At 35.8% G+C, this 8,482-nt stretch overlaps 1 long non-coding RNA gene across 1 annotated transcript; it reads right to left on the bottom strand.

The window, feature by feature from the left end:
• Positions 1-1,014: 1,014 nt before the first annotated feature.
• On the bottom strand, positions 1,015-7,455 carry LOC133842383 (uncharacterized). Its single transcript, XR_009894395.1, has 2 exons — positions 7,302-7,455; positions 1,015-1,075 (listed from the first exon to the last, which is right to left on the bottom strand). It is a non-coding gene; the product is annotated as an uncharacterized LOC133842383 (long non-coding RNA).
• Positions 7,456-8,482: the final 1,027 nt, after the last annotated feature.

Genomic DNA, 8,482 nt, shown 5'->3' with positions numbered 1-8,482 from the left:
AAAGCTAAGTTCAATAGTCAAAAAGAGATTCGTCAAAATCGATAGTCGATTGCCAAAGGAAGCATTCGCTGATCGTGTCTAATGCAAAACCAAAGAGACAATCTCAATAATAACTGTATTGTACTCACACCTACGTGGGCTTACTTGTGTATTGTGTGAAAACGTTTCATGTTTGTTTTGCGATTTTACAAATTGAAACATTAAATAAATGCACTTGCATCGAATTATGTATGAAAAACAACTTCTAACATAAATGTGCACATTTTGGAGCATTATATATATGTACATATGTGGGTAGATGCGAAGATATTACAGACATAATGATAACTTTAGTAGAGATAAGAAAGGAAAAACTTCCTTGAAACAATGATCAATTGATCTTTAACAAGTTACAACTTTTATACAAAACATTGCCAGAGCTATTCATGTTATTGAAGTAAATATATGTTAATTATGGTGTTGTTTTTGGTATTGTAAATCATTGCCATATGCCAATTGATATTATTTTAACACAATTTCCATTTCCAATTACGTTTAATGGCGTTTTAATGCCAGCACTATATATTTAATTGAATTTGTTATGCAAAACGATTTTGTTGTGCCCCTCTTTTATTGCATTCATTCGAGTATTTTGCTAATTTTCACACGACAATTAAATTTTAGGTTCGAACCAAATTAAAGAAAAGCGGTCGTGACACGCGGCGTATGTGTAATGTGAGAGTTCGGATTAGTAGACTATAAATATCGCAACATATGTAAAATGTTAATTCAGCATATTTGGCTGAACGGGGGCAAATGAAGGAAATGGGGAAACTGTGCGTCCACTGTTTAACCAGTTGGCGATTTTCTTTGCACTACGGGCATATTGATTTCGGACAGAGCAAAATAAATTTATGCCCAACGGGTCTAACGACATTTGTAACCAAGCAGCTGCCCGCTGACCATTAACCATTGACCATTGCCCATTTGTTTGCTCGCATTTGGATCGTTGCAGCGCACTCTCTCTCTCTCTCCCTCTTTCCTTCTCTTTCACTGCCCTTTACTAGTTGTGTCCGGCTTGCAGGCACGTCATCGGCTAGAGCATATTTTAAAATTATATTATTTTGAATGGCTTTTTAGAAATTAATAATTACATATGACAGCACTATTCATGTGTGCGTACGCGTTCGCGTATGTGTGCGAATGTGTGTGTGTGTGTATGTGCGTGGGCGTGCCTGCGTACGTGGCATTTAATTTTTACATTATGCAACTTTCCCGCACGGGCTGTGCAAATGGCTTTAACTGCCATTTAAATTTCACAGGCTGTTAAATGTAAAATGGGAATTAAGTTTGCAAAGTTTCTTCAAAAAGATAAAAACATTTTAAATAAAAAACATAATTTAAAGGACCAAATAATAATATTTAAAAGATGCTTCAAGGGCTGCATTATTACTTCTGTATTAGCATCTTCATTATCAAAAAAAGTTACAAATTAGAATTAAATCCAAATTATTTACTTACTTTAATAAATAAATAAAAAATAAATATAAGCATAGAGTCATAAACAAATAAGTACACTCAATAAAAATATAAAGGAATCTGTGGCTAATTATTGATATTGAATAACACCTAAATTAGGGTTACAATTATAATCAAATGTAATAATAGAAGCACAAAATGAATATAACTTTTTCATCATAATAATAACTGTTATTTTGATTTCTAATGCAAGTATGCGGTTGTCCATTTTATTTAATATACATTTTAAAAAAATGTTTGCTTTATTTGTTCTGATAATTATTTTCATTTATTTTCAACATTTAGTGCATTTCCCAATATTTGTAATCAATAATTGTATTGTAGAAAATACAAATTAGTTTACATTTTTTGCCTTGCCGGAAAACCCAATTAAAAGTGTAATTTTTAAGATAGAGTTTCATTTTTTTTTTTTTTTTTTGTACACTTAATAATAACTACGGTCTTTATGGTTTCTAAAAGTTTATTCAAACGGCTACAGCTGTCTCAATTCTTTTGTTTTGGAATCTGGTTAACGAAAAAACACGTAAGTAAGCTGCAATTGAGTGTGAATGAGAAATATAAATAAATATACTTCAAAATGTACATACCAATTACTTCTTAAATAATTTATACAATTTGTATGTAGTTATATGTTAGTTATTATTGTATATGACCTAGCATCTAGCTTCAAATAACGCATACTCTATAAGAATCTGGCACTTGTTTGATAACTAAGTTATTGAATCACTGGTGAACAAAGGATATAGATGCTGAAATTAACTATAAGTAATTTTAAACGTTCTATACTATTTTAGTTTTCGACAAGTTTCCACTCTGTTAGCTACCTTAAAATGCGTCTTTACAACTTACCAAAAAAAAAAATATGTCAACACACTTGTCATAAATAAAAAAAAATATAAAAACTGAAAGATTAGGAAAATGAGAAGCTCACCGGATTGTTTGCTTCTGCTGCAAACAAAGACATACCATAAAAACGAATTTTAAAAAAGAAAGAAAGCAATAATCGAGTGTGCTCGACTGTGAGATAACCGCTACTCATAAAAAAAAATATATATATATATATATCTACCAAATATATAAATACTACAAAAAATACTAAAAATATCAAAGGCTATTTTGGTAAATTGATATAGTACTACATTCAATATATTATGTATGTATATACTAGATTGTCAAAACAAAGCAAGTAAGACCCTTAATAAGTAGTTGCTTTTGTATTTTTGAAATACTGTCGAAAATTCAAATTTAAAAGACTATTGGCGAGGTAAAAACTGACGACGATAGTTGTCCGCCTAAGAGGGGGTTTCACTGCATTTAATACTTCAATGTTCATTGTGATGCACTCGTTTTTAGGTATTAAGTTCTCCTCTTACTATCATTGACAATTGGCAACCACTTTAAGCTATTTCATACTGCCAACATCGGTTGAACAGACTGCAGCTGTGACTCTTCTTGTCCTCTTTTTCTATGAGCCCATATCATATGTGAGCTCTCTTTTTTCCAAGTTGACTTAATTCCTTGTTCGGAGGCCACCAAATGTCTGTGTCCAAACGATGTCCGATGTCCGATGTCCGATGCCCGATGTCTGTTTATTCCCACTACTTTGGGCCATTATTAATTGCTAACGTTCGCTGATTTCTTTGCTACACTTTTTACGGGCTCTTCTAGTTTGCTGCTACTATTGTTATTTGTTAGCATTGCCTTTTGCCACTGTTTTCGCTTTGTTCTCTATGTTACCAGCTACTCCCTCGATGTTGAGTGTTCGTTTTCTTGCCCGTTTGGCCCAGCAGTGACATTCATGCACCGACGAGCAACTGAAGCAGGAGAAAGCGACAGGAGTACAGCAGCTGACGGCAACGGAGCGGGGGAGAGGAAGAGAGAAGAGAGAAGAAAGTGTCCCAACATGGCAATAAATCAATGCGAAATTGTATCCCGTAGTCAATGTGCAAGCGGCGGCGTATTTTGTAAACCCTTCGTTGCCAATTTAATTCGGCCATCTAATGGGTATGCACCTCTTTTTTTTTAAAGCCCAATGGGCCTTTCACTTTAACATTCGAATGCCGGAAAGAAATTAAAAATGAGTTAAAAGTTCCGTGTATCTAAATCAAGAGTATACAGATGACAAAACTACGTTCTAAAAACTAAAATACAAATTTTGAGTTTAAGAACTTTTCGCTTTAACAAAAATATTAAACATGACTTCAAGCTTTTTTAACTTCTTTAACAACATTTCATTCTTTAATCATAATTTTGAAATAAAACAAATAAGATATGTATATTCGTGTATTTTTGTACATATTTGTACAATTTTAAGTTTATTTAAACGAATAGCAACCATTATTTCAAAAACTCACTCTCAATTTTAAGTGGTTTAAATAAATAATTTATATGTCGAAAATCTTTGGTTGTCAATCTGGCAAATTGTGAACTCGCTATACAAAATGTATCTTCTGGAATATATTAGTGTATTTTGGATTTTAATTTACAAAATTTTAGTATTTTACAGTCGAGTAGCTTACTCAAAACAAAATTTACATCTAAAAAAGGTGTCAAATCGACTAAATCAAAGTAAACATTTCAATACAAGAATTTTCTATCTAAAATTATATTTTCTTGCTGCAAATGGTCACAAGTTTAGAATTTAAGCTATTTATGTATATTCGGTTTGATTGAAACGCTTACTTTGAAGGATATTTGTTCAATCTTGTGGCGTTTTACGAGTATTTACGAATTCATATGATAATTTCAATTGCTGTGCTTCGAATTTCAGACGTTTCAACTTTATAATTTACAAGTATTAATTATTCACTTTGAATTGAAATTCCTTTGGCGAATCGGATTTCAAAGTAGAAAAGCAAATCTGAATATTCAACAGACACTTGCAACTACATACAGTATATACAAATACTATTGAATGCCGTATGTGTTTAATGCGATAAGGAACTTTATCTCGTGTTGTTGTTGCTGTTGATGTCGATGTTGATGTTTCGGGCAGGGAGCCAAATAAGCGGAATGCAACAAGCTGTGGAAATTGTTATTGAAAACACTGGCCGACAGCAATCCCACAAGCAAGGCAAACAATGCAACCATAGCAGCCAACTGGCAATGTCAATGCGAATGCGACTGCAACTGCAACAGCAACTGCAACTTAGTTACTTACAGTGGTTTTAACACCGACAAAGAAAAAGCTTTCGAGCCAAGGCCAACAATGCCCAATCTCCCAATATATTGAAAAAAAGAGCAAAACAACAAAATAAAAATACTGTGGAATAAACACATTCGCACGCACTCACTCATACTCTTACAGGCACACACATACGCACTTACACATACATACGTAGACTGGCGCAGACTGTTTTCCTGCAATAAATCTGCTGGTGCAACACTGCAAAAAGAAGGGCGGCGGCTATGGCAGGGCGTGGCTGCTTACAAGTTGCCATGACATTGTCATGCATATGAAGTGCCTTTCTGCCCGCTCACACACAAACACAAACACACCCACACACTCACACTCACACACACACACACGCACTCGCATTCAGTTTTAATTGCTGTTGGCTCTTGGTGGTTGCCTCTGTTGTCCTTCACCGTCCGTGTTGGGTGCTCGCTTGGCTGTCGAGCTGAGCTGAGCTGTTGCCTTCACTTGTTTACAAGCTGCGCCAATTTCGCGCTGCTATTAAATTGTATTTAATATTTGCAATATCCCCAGCGTTCACTGAGCCCAAATGCCAAATTGGCTGCACAATTTAAGCGGCAATTGTTGTTGTTGTGCTTGTTGTTGCTGTTACTCATTTTAGTTTAATTTCTATTTAAATTCATGTCGTCTATTCGCTCGCTAAAACTTTGCCCGGCCACGGGTATATTTTACGGCTCCGCCAACGCCATTACTAACATCAACTACTGCGACAACGGCTATGTTGACGACGCCAACACTCAGCGCTTAATTACCCAAGCTTATCAAAACATCTACGAGGCGATGACGCTGACGCTGATGACAACATTGGTCTAGCACTGTGGCCGGGGCGAGAATAACGAGAAGCACGAAAAGCACGAGAAGCATGAGAAGAGCACAAAGGATGCCGGCGGGAGGGAGGCAAAGGCACTCTGCAAGTTTTCTTAATGAATTATTTAATCTGCGCTGCATCTTCCCGCAGCAGCGCTCTTAACCAACATTTTTTGCACTCGACTTGTCAACCCTGTAGTAAAGTTATGCATAAATAAATAGTTCAACGACTTTTTAATACGCTATCCCTCTCTATCAACTCTTTTCTACCGGTACTAGTGATGGCACGATTAATCGCATAATACACATTAATCGATTGTTTAGATTAGCAATGTAGTTGTATCGAAAAATGAGCTTTCGATTAATTGAGTAATCTATCGATTATATGACAAAAACTTTGTAAGAAGAACGAAAGCGAAACATGTTGTGAGCACTTGACGTCTAGCCATGCCTTTTGTTTTTATTTCAATATTGAATAACTGCAAAATATATAAACATTATGTGTATTATGTGTTTGGTAATTATTTATGATAAAAATGTACATATGTATCTTTCCATTTAGGAAATTTTCAAAAGTTCGTGTATGAAAATCATTTAATTTATCGAATATTGTTACATATATTCGATTGATAAAAATCAAAAATAACGTTGGTTATAGTAATCACATTATTCCTTAATTGTGCCTTTCACTTCTTTTTAAAATTATTTTTATTATCTTATCATTGCCAAAAGGCTATAAATAGCGAATGTGCCAACTAGGCTAGAGTATTTAAAAGCAACGAAAATGTTAAAGCTAATGCAAATAGGCCACAGAGCTGGCCAAGCTAATAAGTTAAACGACACCGTGACACAGTTACGAGGGAAAATATTAATGCCGAGGCGGCGTGCTGCCCGCCAACAGACTCAACCCGAAAAATCAACCCAAACACAAGCCCGCACCCGAACCCGTAACCCACAAGACAAGAGTCAAAAGTGCGCCGTGACGCGTGCGGCATGTGGCATGGGGCATAAGACACAGAGGCGTTAGGCGACGGAAGTCTAACTCTAGATGGGAGAAGAATACACGGCTGGCTGAGCGTATTTGTTCACCTATTTACCACGCAAATGAAGTTGAAAATAACTGTGAAATGAAGATGAAGTGCTTCAGTCAACATCAGCAGCAGCAGCAGTAGCAGCAGTAGTGGCAGGCAGCAACAGTAGCTTTGGCACTGGCTTCACGAGCTGGCCCAGACAGGCAGCTCGGTGCCTAAATGGAATGTAAATATTTGAGCAGCGGCAAGACAAGGAGCGCGTTACGGCCACGTCGAAGACAACGCAAGATTCGGCTTCTTGCCACCTAGAAGTAGATGGGTGTGTTTAAGTTGGCAGCCTGTGTCTATGTGTACTAGTGTATGACAGCATTATGTTGACTCAAGAACACTCGACTGACAGTCAACCGAAAAGGCCTTAAGCACCAAAACAATGGCCATGTGAAGGCTGATTACGTGCTGTGGCCGTTGGTGTTGAAAATTAAAGCCAATTAAATAGCTAAGTATGTGGCTTATGTTTGTGTGTATGTGTCGGTCTATCTGTCTGCTTGTATGTATGAAGTGCAAAACTCAGGCTTATTAGCAACAGCTCAAGCCCAAAAGTAGACTACACAATTCCTCGAATAAATCAAAGCGAAGGGCTTTAAGTGCTGGCAACTCAAGTAATAAATGCGAGTGCTGTGGTGTGTGGGAAATAGTGTTGTGTAAACATTATACAGTTCACTGAATAAATGCTTTAGGTTATTTCTCACCAGTGAACTAGTTCATTCGATTCGATTTCGTTCACTTCTCATCAGTGTACTAGCTCATTCTTTTCGTTCCTTGGTTTTTGTTCCCAAAGTTCATCGTTCCATTTCGTTCCTCGTTCGATTTCGATTATCGCTACATTTCGTATACGGTTCGATTTCGATTGATTTCGATAATCGTTCTATTTTTCTATTATTAGTTTTCATCGGCTTTGTTTTACTTTAGATGTGACATTATTTTCATAGGAAATAGGATACTATTTCAATAGTTCAAAATGTTAAGGCATACAATAACAATACAAATAAACAAGAACGAACTAATGATGAAAGGTGAATAACAAACCAAAAATGGAAGAGAAAAGTGAATTCATTCCGTTCATTTACTTTACTGAATAGTTTTGTTCCAGCACTAATGGAAAGATGGCTTGAGGTGGTTGGAATAAAACTCCTTTGAAGCCTAAATTCTGAAATAAACTGAAATGTGAAATTGATGGAAATTCTTAGAAGGCAGTTCAAATGCCTTGAATGCTGTTATTTTAAATTGGCAAAGTGAAATTGTCTAAATATTATTGTATAAATATTATTCACGGAATGCTACAGCTAATATTGCACACTGTTATCTATCTAAATTAAAAACAAATAGGTAAATCACAGCAAAGCATTTATTACTTAAAGATAAGCTGCTCAACTGACTGCTACCTTGTTGCAATTGTTGTTGTTATAATTGGATAATAAATATTTGCAATATGAAATAAATATCCAGAGCAAAGGTAAAAGCAGAGACCAACCTAAAAGCATGCAACAGTTTATTTGTCTGCTGAAACCTGTCTTGAAATCTGTCTATGCCACGTGCGACACGTGTAACTTGCAATTTGCAGTCTTTGGCTTTTCTGTTTGCTTCACGTACATTTAAATTTAACAGCACTTAACAGCAATTGTTTTATGACTTGGAAAACAATGGCCAAAACATAAACTAGCAAAATCACAGAGGGAAAACAAAACAAAGGCACAAAAATGATTTATTCAGCGCGAATAAGAGAAAAATACTCGTACCATAGAAGCAAACGCAAAAAAAAGAGAAAAAACTTTTTCAGCACAAACGAAAATTTGCTAAAGTTGCGTTTTCTTAATACTCTCCTCCACCCTCCCCTCACTCCACTTCTCACTAAAAGCCACCGCGCCTGCCC

Source organism: Drosophila sulfurigaster, chromosome 3, assembly GCF_023558435.1.
Source record: "Drosophila sulfurigaster albostrigata strain 15112-1811.04 chromosome 3, ASM2355843v2, whole genome shotgun sequence".
Classification (NCBI taxonomy): Eukaryota; Metazoa; Arthropoda; class Insecta; order Diptera; family Drosophilidae; genus Drosophila; species Drosophila sulfurigaster.
The sequence above is the reverse complement of the archived record's forward strand: the minus strand, read 5'-3'. Positions and strand labels throughout refer to the sequence as shown.